Source organism: Elaeis guineensis, chromosome 1, assembly GCF_000442705.2.
Source record: "Elaeis guineensis isolate ETL-2024a chromosome 1, EG11, whole genome shotgun sequence".
NCBI classification, from domain to species: Eukaryota; Viridiplantae; Streptophyta; class Magnoliopsida; order Arecales; family Arecaceae; genus Elaeis; species Elaeis guineensis.
This window is the reverse complement of record NC_025993.2, coordinates 116,282,519-116,299,680: the sequence shown is the minus strand read 5'-3', so window position 1 is coordinate 116,299,680 and position 17,162 is coordinate 116,282,519.

Here is a 17,162-nt window from a genome sequence, read left to right as displayed (position 1 = left end):
TCGTTGTGGGAAGTGGACCCTCCAATGATGAAAGAAGATTTTCATCACTCGAGTTTCAATCTTAACGATGAAAATTAGATTTCATTGCTAATGAGTTGCACAGTGGGTTTCTGAAAATGCCATTTTTTGCGATGAAACTACTATTTTGTCGCTAAAGAGCATCTTCAGTACCAAAGCCACTATGATTTTAGGATAAAATTTTGCCCCAAATCACACGAGCACATTGAGCCCCTCTCTCTCTCTGACTCTCTCTCTCTCACACACACTTCATCGAGCCACTGTGTCACCATCGTGCCACCATCATCGTCACTCCACCACCGTCGTCGTCTCTCCACTGCCATCATCACTTTGTGTATCAGTCTCGATCTCTCTCTCCCTTTCTCTACCCCTATTATAGTCGACTTCTTTACTTCCTCTAGGTCCGCCACCATCGCCATATCTTTGCCTCCTCGTCATGACTCCACTGACACCGTTGTGACTCCATCGGGCCGCTCTCTCTCCCTCTCTCTCATGATCTCAGGTATGGCTCTCACTCTGTCCTTCTTCCTATAGATCTGTTGCCATCGCCATCGCTGCACCTCCATCATCATTACTCCATAGTCGCCACTATTTGCATTCGTCACCATCACTCCATCACTCTCTCTCTACCTCTCTCTCTCACATGTTCTCCAGCCACATACGGTGGCTGTGCACTATGCACAGCACCATGTGTGGCTCGGTTGTGCCTTGCATACTATGTGCTTCTACATCGAAGAGTTTCGTCGATATTTTTTATCATATTTTCTAGGTACATAGCATGATTTCAGTGCTTGTGTATCAGAGAAACTACACAGAAATATTGTCAAAATTTTTCGGGCATAGAAGACATGTATGACAATGTTAAATTCTTGCATTCATGAATGGAATAAGACCACCATCCTATAGGTAGGGTGTTGGGATCTTCCCTTGCTCTATAATGATTGCAGAACTAGCAATAAGGACATGAGGAAACTGTTGATGGCAGATCTATCAAATCCTAAAAAATCTTAGGACGTGGAGAAAATGAAGGAGAGAAAGAGAAAGAGGAAGAGAGAGAAGATTAGGGAGAAAATGGCTTGTATTTCAATTCATTCTAATCAAAACATAATACAATGTATATATATATAGGGTCAAGGTGACTCAACCCAAAAACTCCTCTGGCTAACCCAATGTGATGTGTTCCCCAAGCTCATGTACACTCATGTCTTACCATACACTCACCCCTTGGACTTAGTCTTAGTCCAATCTATGGATTAGCCCCTTAAGATCTCTCTAACCAAGGCCCTAAGTCACCTAGGATCAAACTCGATTCCAAATCCAAACAAAATCTCGTACAGTTCTGCCCGCATTCCTGAGTCAGCTCAATCTCAGATTGAGTCGACTCACTTACGGCTAAGTCGACTTAAAATAAAACTTAGTCGACTCATCTGTGTGCCGGCCTAAAACTTTCGAAATACAGCTTTCTGTCTGGCTTCTCCTCTAAGACATAGTTGACCTAGTCTGAGACTGAGTCGACTCACCTTCAATTTAGTCGATCTAGTCTCAAAAATGAGCCGACTAAGATGCTGATACTTACTATCCTAGTTGATTCTTCGGTTGGCTTGCTCTCTTTACCCCTTGGCCTCTTCTTTTGTGTCTCCAAGGCTTAGGAGTGCCACACTGAGCTCATAATCTCCACTTTGGTACTTTTAAGTCCTTGTGAACTCAGTCCTATCCAACATAAGGGATATAAGACATTAGTCAACTATTATTACATAAGATTGATTGTATAGTTTGCATCATAAATATGTAGGTATGGATCGTAGTTGGATGTCATTACGCGATAAGTTCTATCTTGAGTATATTGCGAGTGTGACGTCTTTCATGAATATGACGTCCAATCACACTAGAGAAGATGGGAAAGCTTGTTGTCCATATCGTCGATGCATGAATCTATTTTGGTGTATCCTATTAGATATTCAGAATCATTTATATGAATGTGATATAAATATGACTCATAAGAGATGGACTTGTCACGGTGAAGATTTACCAACTAACTCGAGTATATTACCCAGAAGGCCCACAAATGCTATGTCAGTAGGTGGATCACCCACTCATGAAAGGCAAACACTCGATGCAGAAGATAGAAAACTTCTGGAGGATCTCCATTCTGAGTTATTTGAAGCAAATGTGGAAGCAGGATCAGAACATCAGCATCCCGTCCTGAGACAAGAGGCCAAGGATGACATTAATATACCTGTGCATGACAGATTCGAGCGTCTATTAAAAGATGCATAGAGTGACGTTTATCCTGATTATAAGAAGTACTCTCTGCTGTCTGCTGTAATAAAGTCATTACATATTAAGATACTTGGTAAGTGGTCAAACAATTCATTCAATTGGTTGCTCATATTTCTGAAGGACCTGCTGTCTGAGAGAGAGTTACTTTCGTCAAGTCATTATGAAGCCAAAAAATTATTGAAGGGACTTGGGTTGGGAGTTGATAACTTGGGCCTATGCTACGAAAAGATACATGCATGTCTGAATGATTGTATTATGTTCGGAAAGATAAAAAATATCTACAAGCAGGCCCAAATTGTCATTCAAGTAGATGGAATGAAAGTCGTGGTAAGGGTAAAAAGAAAAAAAAATATCATGCAAGATTTTTTGATACTTTACAATTATGCTACGACTGTGTCGATTGTTAATATCGAGGCACACTACCAGTGACATGTGATGGCATAAGGGGGAAACAACGTTGATGATGATGTCATGAGACATCCATCAGATGGAGATGCATGAAAATATTTCGATCATGAACATCCGTGGTTTGCAGCTGATTCACGAAATATCAGGCTAGGATTGGGAATAGACGGGTTTAATCCATATGATAATCTTAGCACTACATATAGTATGTGGCCTATTATGATATTTTCATATAATTTACTATCTTAAAAGTACATAAAATCATCTTTTAATTTGCTGGCTATGTTGATCCCCGATCTCCACACCTTTAAAAGAGACAAAGATATATTTTTAGAACCGTTGATCGAAGAGTTACAACACTTGTGGGAAGAAGGGTGCGACACGTATGATCACATCGCATGAGGCATCTTTCGCATGCATGCAGCATTGCTTTGGATAATTAATAATTTTTTCATATACGACGATGTTTCTAGATGGTGCAAGAAAGGGTATAAAGCATGTCTAACTTGTAACGATGACATTACATCGAACCGTATTCGTAGAAAGATTTGTTTAACTGGCTATTGACGTTTCTTGTCGGATGATCATAAATCAAAGAGAAATCGTAAGTTCAATGGCAAGCTTGAATGACGTGTCCGATCGAAGTTCTAGTCTACAGATTACATTTTAAATCAACTATAGAACCCATAAGATGCCATACTTGGTAAGGGTCCGGGTAATCAATCAAGCATGCGAATAAGTATCGCAAATTAGAGAAAAAAAGTAAGTTGTTCAATTTTTCATATTGAAGAATGCTTCTCTTTCGACATAATCTTAATGTCATACACATTGAGAAGAATATATTTAACAATGTATTCTACACCATCCTCAATATCAAAGAAAGAACAAAGGATATCATGAAGGCTCGTCTTGACTTGGATGACATGTGGATTAAAAAAGAATTATATTTGATTTGATAGGGGCATAGGCTAGTCAAACCATTGGCATGTTATGTACTGAATCAAAGTAAGAGAAATCAATTTCTCGCACATCTGAGATCTATGAGATTTTTCGATGGATACGCCTCTAGCTTGAAACAGTGCATCGATAAATACGTTAGGAGAAAACTTATGATTACCACGTGCTTCTACAACATGTGTTCTCAGTTAGCTTGCATAAATTATTATCAGATAATGTGTATGATGCATTACTTGATCCGAGAACTTATTTTCGAGACTTATGCATGAAGATATTGAGGCGAAGTCAAATCGACGTATTGAAAAAAAAATATCATTATTCTCTATAAGCTCGAGATGATATTTTCTTCTGCCTTCTTTGATATCATGGTGTATTTTTCAGTTCATCTTCTACATGAGGTTAGACTGAGTGGGCCAGTACACATAAGATGGACATACCCAATTGAAAGGTAATTACATGATATTGTAAAACTTATTATTTATTCACTATTATACATGTGCAAACACTCATTCATAATATGTATGTATATCAATCAACAATTTGTTGGATAGAGAGATGCAAGAATACAAGTGTGTCATCGCTAACAAAGCACGGCCCGAAGGTTCAATAGCGGAGGCACACATAATGAATGAATGTCTAACATTCTGCTCTATATACCTTTGGAGAGTGGAGACCAAATTTATAAGGCTGCAATGGAACATCAATGGTGACAACATTCTCATCGATGGATCATCCGTATTCTCTAACATTATCCGACCATATGGTAAGGCAGATTTCTGGATGTTGACACCACAAAAAATGGATGACATGCATTGGTATGTACTAAACAATTGCAAGGAGGTAGAAGTGCACATGACGTGAGTATACACATTTAATTTTTTCAATGTTGACATTGCATCAACATACTCATAGACTCTAAACTAAAGTGTGCATGTTATTATTGTATCACTTCAGCGAGCATGAAAGTGAACTCATACGAATCAATCCTATATTAGCAGTGGCATGACATAAGAATCAATTTACATTATGGTTTGACCAACAAGTAAGCTTCGTTAACATTCACCATGACTCAAGATTCATTTATATGGTTTTTAATTGTCAATTATAACCTACTTATTGCTCTTTTAATTAAAGATAGTCCAGCTATGTGTAGACAATCCCAACTGTATTAGTGATGACTTAGCCATACTTATACGAAAACCTGAAAAATATGTATCGGTGTATTCAGCATGCATAGTCAATGATGTATGATTTTTAATGAAAAATTATGATGATGATTGAACCACACAGAACTGTGGAATATGCATGGAGGGTGAGTGCAATGGTGAGATAATAAACTTTTTTGGTGTTCTAAATAAGGTTGTAGAGCTGAGGTTTAGTGGTCTTCGGTGGATTGTGTTATTCAAGTATCGATGGTATGATTTAGGATGACATAGATCAATTGTTATAGACCCTCAACTCGTCAGTATCCACACCGATCACTTGTGGTATAAAAGTGGTTTTTACATTTTTGCAAAGCAAACGAGACTAGTATGGTATGTTGAGGATACCAAAATAAAAAAGGCTACGCGAGTTGCAATAAGGGCTCAACATAGACATTTATTTGATCTCACACTTTTTACATGCCCAGATGATGAAAGTCTAGAGAATAAAGTCTGTGCAACTATCAAAAATGAAACATAGCAAATGCAAGCAGCGGATAACATATTAGTGCCAGATGATATGATCGACGTAGGATAATAGCAACTTGATGACTATGAGCCTGAGGATGTTCCTATCATTGGAACATCGGCACGAGCACGGGCCAACAATAATTTGAGGTCACAATTACATGTGGATGATGACTTCATCAATGATGGTGATGATAGCATTTTAGGATCGACGCCTTCTACAAATCCTATTGAGGACGACTATATGGGCATGAGTTCAGATTCTGAGAATAACAATTGATATGATTAAGTAATTCAATTAAATTTTTTATTATATCATGTAATATTTGAGTTTTTATGATTACATGCTTATTCAAATTATGTTAATCATTACAGCATCATGGCTGATCCTGGGCATGGACATTCATGGGGTAGACGTCGAGCCCTACTTAATAACACACATCCTCATTTTAGCATTCTATGTGATGAGTTAGAGGACTTGGATGAGACTCAGCCATCCAAGTCCGTGCAGCAAGCTAAAGCTCAGTCAGAGCCCACCTAGTCAGAGGTCATGGCACCACAGCATCATCCTCTTGTGGTACACCTCTATCATATTTATAAATTATATACATCATTTTTTTATTATATACATCCATTGGTAGATGATATATGTTCATTTTATGAATTTTCATGTGCAGGCACATAATAGAGACGCACGATATATAGTCCTAGTAGGGGCCTCGTCTTGGAGAAATATGTACATACCCACAATGAAAAGCCAAAAGTGCAGCTATTTTGGGATCATCTGGTTGGCATGGAGGTGAGTATAGTCACCAATGAGATCAGTTTATTCATGTGGAATCATTTTTCATGGGCCATCGAAAGTTTCAAGCACATTGCCCCTTGATACCATGATGTCCTTATCTCTCACATCAAGGTAAATTAATATATATTTCTTACGAGATTTATTGTATTTACATGTTGTGATGAATGTTCACACGTGCACCGATGAACAAATAACGATGTATATCCTTAAAATGGCTATAAACATATACAGAGATCGGTGATGTAGGCTTCATGTGCAATGCAACGAGCTGCAAACGAGAGGGATTGAACCTATGATCCGGTCTTACTGAAACTAGGCCGGATCTAGTGATGATTGGCGGTAGTTGTGCGAGCATTTTGAGAGCGAGGTATTTAAGATATGTTTAGTGTTTCAAATTATTTTGATATTGTTATGTCCTTTTTTGGCTATAACTATATATATTTTTTAGCGACAATCGGAGATGAATAAAGTAAATAGGAGTAAGGTTGATTCAATTCACATGCAAGAAAGTGTATCCTTTGCACAAAGAATGAAGAGGATGGTACGTAACTACATTTGCAATTGCATACTGTAGAAAGTTTTTATTGAATATATAAATTATTTTGGTGTCCCTTTCTCCTTTTCTTTGGTTTGAATAAGGACTATTCGGAGTTGACGCCTATAAAAAATTCTATCAGAACATAAGCGGCCAATTTGTGAATGAGGAGATAAGGCAATGTCATATAAGATCGTATCATATTTTGAATGCTTTTGAAGTCTTTGAAACAAACTGATGGTATTATTTGATTTATTATAAAAAAATATTACAATTGAGAGAGTAGGTGACGAGGGAGGTTGGATTTGACAGTGATGCTAGATCATAACTCGTTTATCCAATGATTGATGATGTGATCCTGGATGTCATCCTCGAGTGGCAGCTAGGGTCTAGGCAGAGCACGCATTCCTTGAAGACATCCCATTGCAGTTCATCGTCCGACCAATCCGAACAGTCTAATGGTGCCCTAGTGCCAAAGACAGTCAGGACATCGATGAGCTCGATGTAGGATCAAATTGATTACTGGATGAATCACAGTCAAACGCTCGAGAAGATAGTGATCGCGATGGTGGGACAGCTCGATATTGATATCTTCGAGTTAGCATCTCTATAGCCGCATGATGCCACATCTGTACCACCATCAGACCAGGGATTGTCGCTTGGAGAAGAGGATGAGGTCGATGACTTTGATGATGCATAGTTTATGAGTTTTTATATTTTAAATAGTATGTGAACTCATACTTTCGTGTCCATTAACGACAACCATGAAACTTAGTGGTGCTTGGAATTTATATGTTTGATTTGATTGATATGCTGGTATGTTAAACATATATGATCTAATGGAATATTATCTACATTTGAATAGGTGGTTTAGTGGCAAAATTAGCAATGGAAATTTTGTTTTGTTGCCAAATTTAGCGATGAAACAAGTATTCCATCACCAAAGAAAGAGATGAAAAAATAGATTCGTCTTTCAATTTAGCGATGAAACAAAAATGACGAAACAAAATGTTTCATCGCAAAAATTAATGATGAAACTAGATTTTCATCACTAAAAATTATGGCAAAATCATATTTCATCACCAACTTTAGTGACAAAAAGTTTTTCCATCGCAAATTTCATTGATTTTGGCTTTGGTTCTTCGTTCCTTTTAGCAATGAAATTTTATTGTCATAAAAATTAGCAACGAGATAAATTATTTTGTCGCACTTTTTCATAATGAAATAAAATTTTCATCGCTAATGCTACATAATCATTCCGTCATGATTTTTGTCGCATTGAATGATTTTGGTGACCAAATAATTTTTTTCATTGCTAGTCTTTTGCTGTGAGGCTTTCTCAAGAAAATTTTAGCAACAAAATTTTTTACCGCTAATATTTTTGGTAACAAAATTTTGGTCTTTAGTGATGAAAATATTTCATCGCTAAAGACCAATTTTCTTATAGCATGAAAAGCATCTGAGGATAGTATACAAATTCTAAGGGAACAAAAATTGTATGCAAAGTTGAAGTGTAAGTTCTACCTTAAGAGCATCTCTTTTCGTGGACACATAATCTCTAAAGAGGGCATATCTGTAGACCCGACGAAGGTAGAGGCAATTGTAGACTGAAGCCGACCTACCAATGTGATGGAGGTCCATAGCTTTCTTGGACTAGCTGGATATTATAGAAGATTTATAGAGAGATTCTCTTACATAGCAGTACCTTTGACTCAGCTAACTCATAAAGGAGCCAAATTTGATTAGACAAAGAGATGTGAGAGGAGCTTCTAGAAACTTAAGAAGTATTTGGTATCGGCTCCTATCCTTATCCTACCATCTGGAGGAGGAGATTTACTATCTATAGTGATGCCTCTAGGAAGGAGCTAGGATATGTTCTTATGTAGAATGGAAAGATAGTAGCATATACCTATAGACAACTTAAGCTTTATGAGCAGAATTATCCTACTCATGATTTAGAGCTGGCTGTAGTAGTTTTTATCCTTAAAATTTAGAGACATTACTTATATGGAGTACCCTGTGAGATTTTTATAGATTATAAGAATCTTAAGTATATATTTACACAAAAGGAACTAAATTTGAGGCAGAGTAGATGGTTAGAATTAATTAAAGATTATGACCTAATAATTAGTTACCATCCAGGAAAAGCCAATGTAGTGGTAGATGCTTTAAGCATGAAGTCTGTGGGCGGTATCATAACTTTAATCACTACACAGAAGGATATTCTATAAGACCTAGAAAGGTTGGACATCGAAGTATGACTGCACAATTCTAAAGCCTTGCTCATTGCCCTTAGTGTGTAACCTACCTTGATTAACAGAAGCAAAGCAACCCGAGGAGTTGATCTGGAGTTACAAAGGATCAGGAAGAAGTTGCAATCTGGTATAGTATTTGAATTTAAAATTCATAAAGATGGATTCTTGAGGATTAACAATAGATTATGTGTTCCAAATAATACAGAGTTGAAGAGAGAAATTTTATTTGAGGCTCGTAACTCTATCTATATCGTACACATTGGAAGTACAATAATGTATAGAGATCTTAAAGAAAATTTCTAGTGGAATGGCACGAAAAGGGAAGTGGCTCAATGTTTGACTTGTCAATCGGTGAAAGTGGAGCATCAGAGGTTGGCAGGACCACTGCAACCCCTTACTATTTCTGTATGGAAGTAGGAGTATATCACAATAGATTTTGTTTTAGAGCTACCATGGACTCTTCGAGGATTTGATGCTATCTAGGTGGTTGTAGACCGATTGACTAATCAGCATATTTTTTGCCCATCAAAGTTGGCTTTTCTTTGGAAAGGCTAGCCAAGTCGTATATTGATGGAATTATAAGACTTCATGGTACCCCAATATCTATTATATCTGATAGATATACGAGATTTGTCTCTTAATTTTGGAGGAGTGCACACCAAGCCTTGAAAACTAAGTTGGAGTTTAGTACAATCTTTGACCCTCAAACTAATGGTCAGTCAAAGAGAACAATTCAAACCTTGGAAGATATATTGAAAGCATGTGTGCTGAATCTGAAGGGATCTTGAGATGAACATTTACTATTGATGGAGTTTGCATATAACGATAGCTATTAGGCTAGTATTCAGATGGCTCCTTTTGAAGCTTTATATGGGAGAAGATGTAGGATTCTGATATGCTGGGATGATGTTGGTGAGAAAAAATTTTTGGGACTAGACATTATTCAGTAAACATTTGATAAAATCCAACTCATTAGAAAGTGGCTCCATTCAGCTCAAAGTTGACAGAAGAGCTATACTAATAATAGAAGGAGAGAATTAAAATTTCAAGTGGGAGCATGTGTTCTTAAGGTATCTCCTACTAAGGGCATGATGAGATTTGGGATATGCAGTAAGCTAAGCCCTAGATATATGGGTCCTTTTGAAATCTTAAAAAAAATTAGAGCAGTAGCTTACCGTCTTGCCTTACCACCCTCTCTTATTGGAGTTCATAATATTTTACTACAAAAATATGTACCTGATCCAAGCCACATGGTGGAGTTTGGACCGCTCCAACGCAGGAAAGACTTGTCATATATGGAGCAGTCAGCACTACAACAAAACATGTTATTAACGATGAAAATTTTTCATCACTAATAATCTATTTTCGTCACTAATAGTTATTAGCGACGAAATTTTCATCGTTAATATTTCATCATAAATAATTACATTATTGATAATATTTTATGATAAAAAAATTTATCATGAATAATCGATTATTTACGATGAAAAATTTTTATCGTAAAAAAAATTAATTTTTTAAAAAATTATTTATGATAAAAAATTTTAATCATAAAAAAGAATATTTACGATAAAATTTAACATTGCTAATAAATAATAGATTAATAGCGATGAAAATATTTTCATCGCTATTAATTTAATTAAAAATTTTTACAAAAATTAAAATTTTAAAAATTTTTAGCAATGAAAAATTTTCATCACAAATATGATTTTTGCAATGAAAATTTTTCATCGCTAATTTACAAAATATTAGTGACGTAATTTTTTTATCATAAATATAATTATTAATGATAAAAATTATTTTTATCATTAATAATTTAATAATAATTTTTTTAAAAAAATTAAATTTAAATAAATGTAAAGTTACGCTGTAAATACAGTAATTTTTAACATAAATTTTCATCGCTAATAACAATTATTTGCGATAAAAATATTTTCATCGCTATTAATTTTATATAAAATTTTAATATTTTTAAATTTATTAAAAATTTTATTTACGATCAATTTTTTATTATAGTAAAATATTTTTAACGACCAATATTTTATCAAAAATAATTTCATCGCTAATAATTTACACATATTTTTTTAAAAAAATAATTTATGAATATATTTTTTTAATTTATATTTATAATATTTTTTATAAATAAAAAATAAAAAATTTACATAATAAATCCATAAATAAATTTTATTATTTTATTTTATTAAATTAAAATTATAAGAGAATTAAAATAAAAATAAAAAACTATATAAAGAGGTCGTCAAGTGTCAGCATCTGCAGAAGGAGAACGAGCTGGAGAAAGAGAGCACTCGAAAGAGCTCAGACTGATCTGCTGCTATCTCATCAGCTGTATCGTCCGCTCCATCTACGTCATCCACTCCATTATCTGAATTTGGAGCCACTGATGCTCATCGATGTGTGCAGCCAACTTATGAGCTTGCTATCGATCCTCAGTAGCCTGCCTCTACACCTCCATCAGTTGAGCATCAGGGGTAGCATGGATGTCAGTCTTAGACAAACATGAGGATGAGGGAGCAGTGATCCCATTCTCTAGACTCCTAACATAATAAGATCTCGTACCAAGCATCTGATCATAGATCTCATCATCTGTGGGTGTGGTCGAGCCCTCAGGGGTAGGTTGGGATCTCATATCTGTCATACGATCTTGAAAATTAAAATTATAGCTATTTTAATTTTATAATAAAAATCAAACTGTGAATGAAAAAAATAATTAAAAAAATTTATAAAGAGCTCTTAACTCTTCGTCGTCCACTCCTTTGATCGTCGTTGGTGGGTCCGCTGATAGATATCGATCCTACGAGGAAGCTCGCCACTCTCAATATCTCTCTACAATTTAAGAATAATTAATTAAAAATATTTAAATAGCTAGAGAATTATATACTAATTAAAAATTACTTACCATCTGCTCCATGTGACGAGCGAACGATCTCGAACCCTTACAATGCGGTACGGTCTGTCTAGCCCGATTCACGGCATTCTAGACATATATTCTCTGTACAGTTACCAGTCAAATTAGTAGATAATAAATTTAATTTAAAAATAAATGATTCAATTATTAAACTCTAAAAAAAAAGTTTGGATATGTAACCTGATATGCTGGATCCTCGTAATGTTAGCATATAATAGTCCAATCATCTATAATGATGCTGTCATAGGGCCGTTGCTGCGCTGCCTTCTCTCTATGATCCTGCATCATATGGTACCAATGCTGATGGATGCGGTGGCGATAATTCTTGAAACGCAAAGATAAATGAGCGTCCATGGCTCGCCGCACACGATCCTCCTCAAAATCAATAATATCAAAAATATCCTGCCAATAACAAATATTAGAAGAATACCATACTAATTAAATATTTACAGTATAATTTATTTTATCTATAAGTGGATGTAGAAAATCTCTCTCTAAGTCGGTACAACGTGACGCCAATCGAAAAGCATCACGGGGGCATAGCTGCGGCATATGATGCCCAGCTCGATCTGCCACAACTCACACCATCCCCTAATGGGCCTGGTGTAGTAGGGTGGTATCTCGATATGGAGATGCTGTCCCGAGTGCTCGCATCTCCAACGCTCTAGAGTGAGGTTCTTCGATGGACCTCGCTCTCGCCTCATTATTGATGAAGACTGATCTGAAACAATAATAAATAAATCATTAGTATGATAGCTATCTAAATAAAAAAAATTAAATTTTATTATATAAAAAGTATAATAACACTATTCAGACCCGCCTCACTCAAACCTGCCTCACTGGAACCTGTCAGTATAGGACCCTCTGGCAATGGAGCTGGTGCGGTAGTGAAAATCGGAGAAGACGCCTCAGCCTCCGGGGTAGACTGTGAACGCGAACATCGTCATTTGTCTCTTGATGTCATATCTGTAATTCTTGACATATAAATGAATATAATATTGAATAATAATAATAAAAAATAAATTACATTCTAATGAATAGAATTATATTGCATACCATTGCAAGAGAATATTGAACAAAAAAATATGCATTGTACTAGTGGAACAAAAAATTATTTATAAATTTCAGCAGTAACACTAAAAAATTTATGGAACAAATATAAAATAAACTATAAGTAGTTGAGCATGCAAAATAATATTATCATAAAATAATAACAACAAAATCTAATCCCGAGGAGTCGATGGTTTTTTATTTTTTTCATAATTATTTTTTACCTAAAAATAATAAATATTTTTTTATTTTTTTAAATATTTATTATCTAAAATATTTTTTTTCTAAATATTTTTTCTTCTAAATGAACTCTGGACTCGACCTCCCACAGCCCCCGCTTCCACAGCGCCAGTGCCGTCACACACCCTGCACCATCCGGATTCGGCCCCTGCTCCCACAGTGCCGGCGTAGTCACACACCTTGCATTGTCCAGACTCGGCCCCCACAATCTCCACTCCCACGGTGCGGTGCGGTCACACACCCCGTGCCACCCAGATTTTTTTTCTTTTTTTTTCTTTTTTTTTTCTTTTTTTTCTTTTCTTTTTTTCTTCCCCCCTTCTTTCTCACTTCTCTTCCTCCCTCCCCGTCGCCACCCCCGACCGCCCCCTCCCCGACTCTATCTCTGTCAGCCGACACCCTCCCTAACCTCATCTCCGTCACCGCCGACCGCCCCTTCCCCGGCCCCATCCCGCCCCCCACCCCATCCTGCCCATCTCCGGCCCTAGACACCTCCCCACTGGCAAATAACCTCCTCGCCGGCCGACACCCTCCCCAGCCCCATCTCCTCACCGCCGGCCGCCCTCTCTCCGGCCCCATCCCCCCCTCCGGCCCCATCCCACCCCACCCCCGTTTCCATCCCGCCCCCTCCCCACCGACCGATCATACCTCCCCGTCGATCGACCCCTCCTTAGCCCCGTGGCACCACCGACCGCCCACGACACCCCGCACGGACGGCTCCACCGCCCGGTGGCCCGATCAACATAAAAAAAAAAAGAGGGTTGAAAACCTTACCTCCGACGGATAGCAGGCGACACAAACGGCGGACGGCGGACAGCGATGGTGGAGACGGGCTCACCGGTGGGAAGAGGTGAAGGGGAGAGGGAGAGAGGTGAGCTCAGGGAGAGGGAGAGAGATCAAGGAAAGGAGAGAGGGGGAGGGGGGAAAGGATTTCGTACGGTTTCGCGTGAAGTAACATCGATTTGGCTGATTGAAAACAGAACTATTAGCGACGCAAATTTTCGTCGCTAATAACATTATTAGCGACGAAAATTAAATTTTCATCGTTAATAATTTTGAAAAAAAAAATTCACTATAAAAATTTTTCCATCAAAAAAATTATTTACGACAAAAAAAAAATTTATCATTAATTACGTTACTAGCGATGAAAAAATAATTTTCATCACTAATAATTTTCATCAAAATAAAAAATTTCCTCTATTTTCTCGCTAAATAAATTATTTACGATGAAAATAAAATCTTTCATCATTAATTATCTTATTAGAAACAAACAATAAATTTTATCGCTAATAATTCTCTAAAAAAATAAAAAAATTATTTACGATGAAGAAAAATTTGTCGTCAATAAAGTTATTAACAATGAAAACTAAAATTTTATTGTCAATAATTCTATCAAAAAAATAAAAAATTTCTCACTAAAAAATTCATGAATTCTAACAGTCTTGGGATATGTTCATGTCAATCAGGATTTATGAAGATTGTAGATCTATGCAGAAGAATGAGATGAATATGAGACAACCATGATATGGATCAATTAATTTGATTCTCTGTGATTACAAAAATAAGACAAGTTCTCTGATATTCTACTCTAATCAAACATAATTTATAATTAAAAAAATTTAATTAATTAGATTTATTTTTTTAGTGACAACACTGTCATGAGTTGATCAAAATATTTAAATAGACATCCGAACTCAAATTTAATCTGCGAGCAGCTAGCTAGACCCTTGAGATCCAATGCAAAAGGAGTGTAGTAGAAAGGATAATACCTGCTCAAGAGTATGTCAATCTCAGGATAAATCTTGAACTGGATAGCAATAATAAGAGTTCAGCAAGTTAGAAAGTATCTACGATAAATAATCATCTCATACTAAGACCATGAATGCACTCTTGAAAAATAATATTGAAGGACCCAGCAAAGGCCTTCCACATACTTTTCAACCTATATAAATGCAAAAAAAGCATTAAACAATAAAAACAGAAATGGAAGAATGGTTATAACAAATCAAACAAATAATCTATAATTTTTATATTTCTTATATTTGACCGTGTTCTTATGTTTTGACAGATATCTTGTTTGGATCAATTTTTAGGTAATTTGCTGGCCTTAATTAGTTTCTATATAGAGTCTGATCTTTTTGATGGAGGATTGACATCAATTATGGTTCCAGAGATCGAACTGCTGTGGTGCATCATCTACCGCAGATTAAGGATAGTATTCAAGAAGTTATATTTTTCTATTAAAAATATTATATGATTTTGTTGTCACGAGGGATTATTGGCCAAATTTTTTTGAAATGATTTAGAAGTAAATGACATAATTTAGTCTATCGTTGAAAATAATCTATATTTTTATATTTTTTAAATTTTTTTATTTTTCCATAAAATTGGTGATAAATTTTTTTTATCATAAATAATGGACTATTTATAATGAAAAATATAATTTTATCATAAATAATTGACCATTTACGATGAAAAATATTTTTTCATCATAAATAATCTGTAATTTTTGAATTTAAAAAAAATTAATGTATTAATGATGAAAATTTTTATCATAAATAATTGAGTATTTATGATGAACACCTATTTTTTATTACAAATACATCTTATTATGATGTAATATTTTTATCATAAATAATATATAATTTTTTATTTTTTTTATTTTTTTCAAATATTAGCGACAAAATAATACATTGTAAATAACTCATATATACATTGGAATATGACTTTTTATCACAAAAACTTCATTATTTATGATATAATATTTTTATCATAAATAGTCTATAATTTTTTAATTTTTTTAAACTTTTATTTTTTTATAAATATTAGTGATGAAAATATTATATCATAAATAATTGAGTATTTACAATAAAAAAAAATTTTATTGCTAATAAATATTATTTATAATGTAATATTTTCATCATAAATAATTTTAAATTTTTAAATTTTTAAAATTTTTTATTTTCTTCAAATATTAGTGACCAAAATTTTACATCATAAATAATTGAATATTTACGATGGAAAGCTGATTTTCATCATAAATAAGCATTATTTATGATGTAATATTTTCATCATAAATAATCTATAATTTTTATTTTTTTTAAATTATTTATTTTTTTCATATATTAATGATAAAAATTTTTCATCATAAATAATCAAGTATTTATGATGAAAAACTAATTTTTAATATAAATAATTATTATTTATGATGTAATATTTTTATCATAAATAATCTTTAATTTTTAAATTTTTAAATTTTTTATTTTTTTAAAATATTAACGATAAAAATTTTACATCATAAATAATTGAGTATTTAAGATGGAAAGCTGATTTTCATGCAAATAAGTATTACATCATAAATAATATTTTTATCACAAATAATCCATTATTTTTAAATTTTTTAAAATTTTTTATTTTTTTCAAATATTGGCGATAAATATTTTTATCATAAATAATTAAGTATTTATTATAGAAATAAATTTTTATTGTAAATACTCAATTATTTATGACATAATATTTTTATCGTAAATATTTTTATCATTAATATTTAAAAATTTAAAATAATACTGAAGGATCCAGTAAAGACCATCCGCATATTTTTTGACCTATATAAATGCAAAAGGAGCAGTAAAAAATAAAAATAGAAACAACAAAATGGTTATAATAAACCAAACAGATAGTCTGTAATTTTTATATTTTTTAAATTTTATATTTTTTCTTATTTTTTTTTAAGAATATATTGATACTGTAAATTAAAATCTGTAGATTATTATTTCTCGGGCTTTTGTTTCACTGATCTATAGAAAGAAAGAAATAATTCCCTACAAAACAAGAGAAAAGGGAGGAGCATTTAAACTCAAATTCAAAGACAAGGACTAAGCCTTAAGTGTAAACTTACCTTATCATGTCACCATGTGAATAACCTTTTTGTGGATCATATTTTAACATATAAATATCATGTATCATCTCCTTTCTATGTTCTTGGACAGATACAAGGCCTTTGTAAAAAAATTTATTGATGATA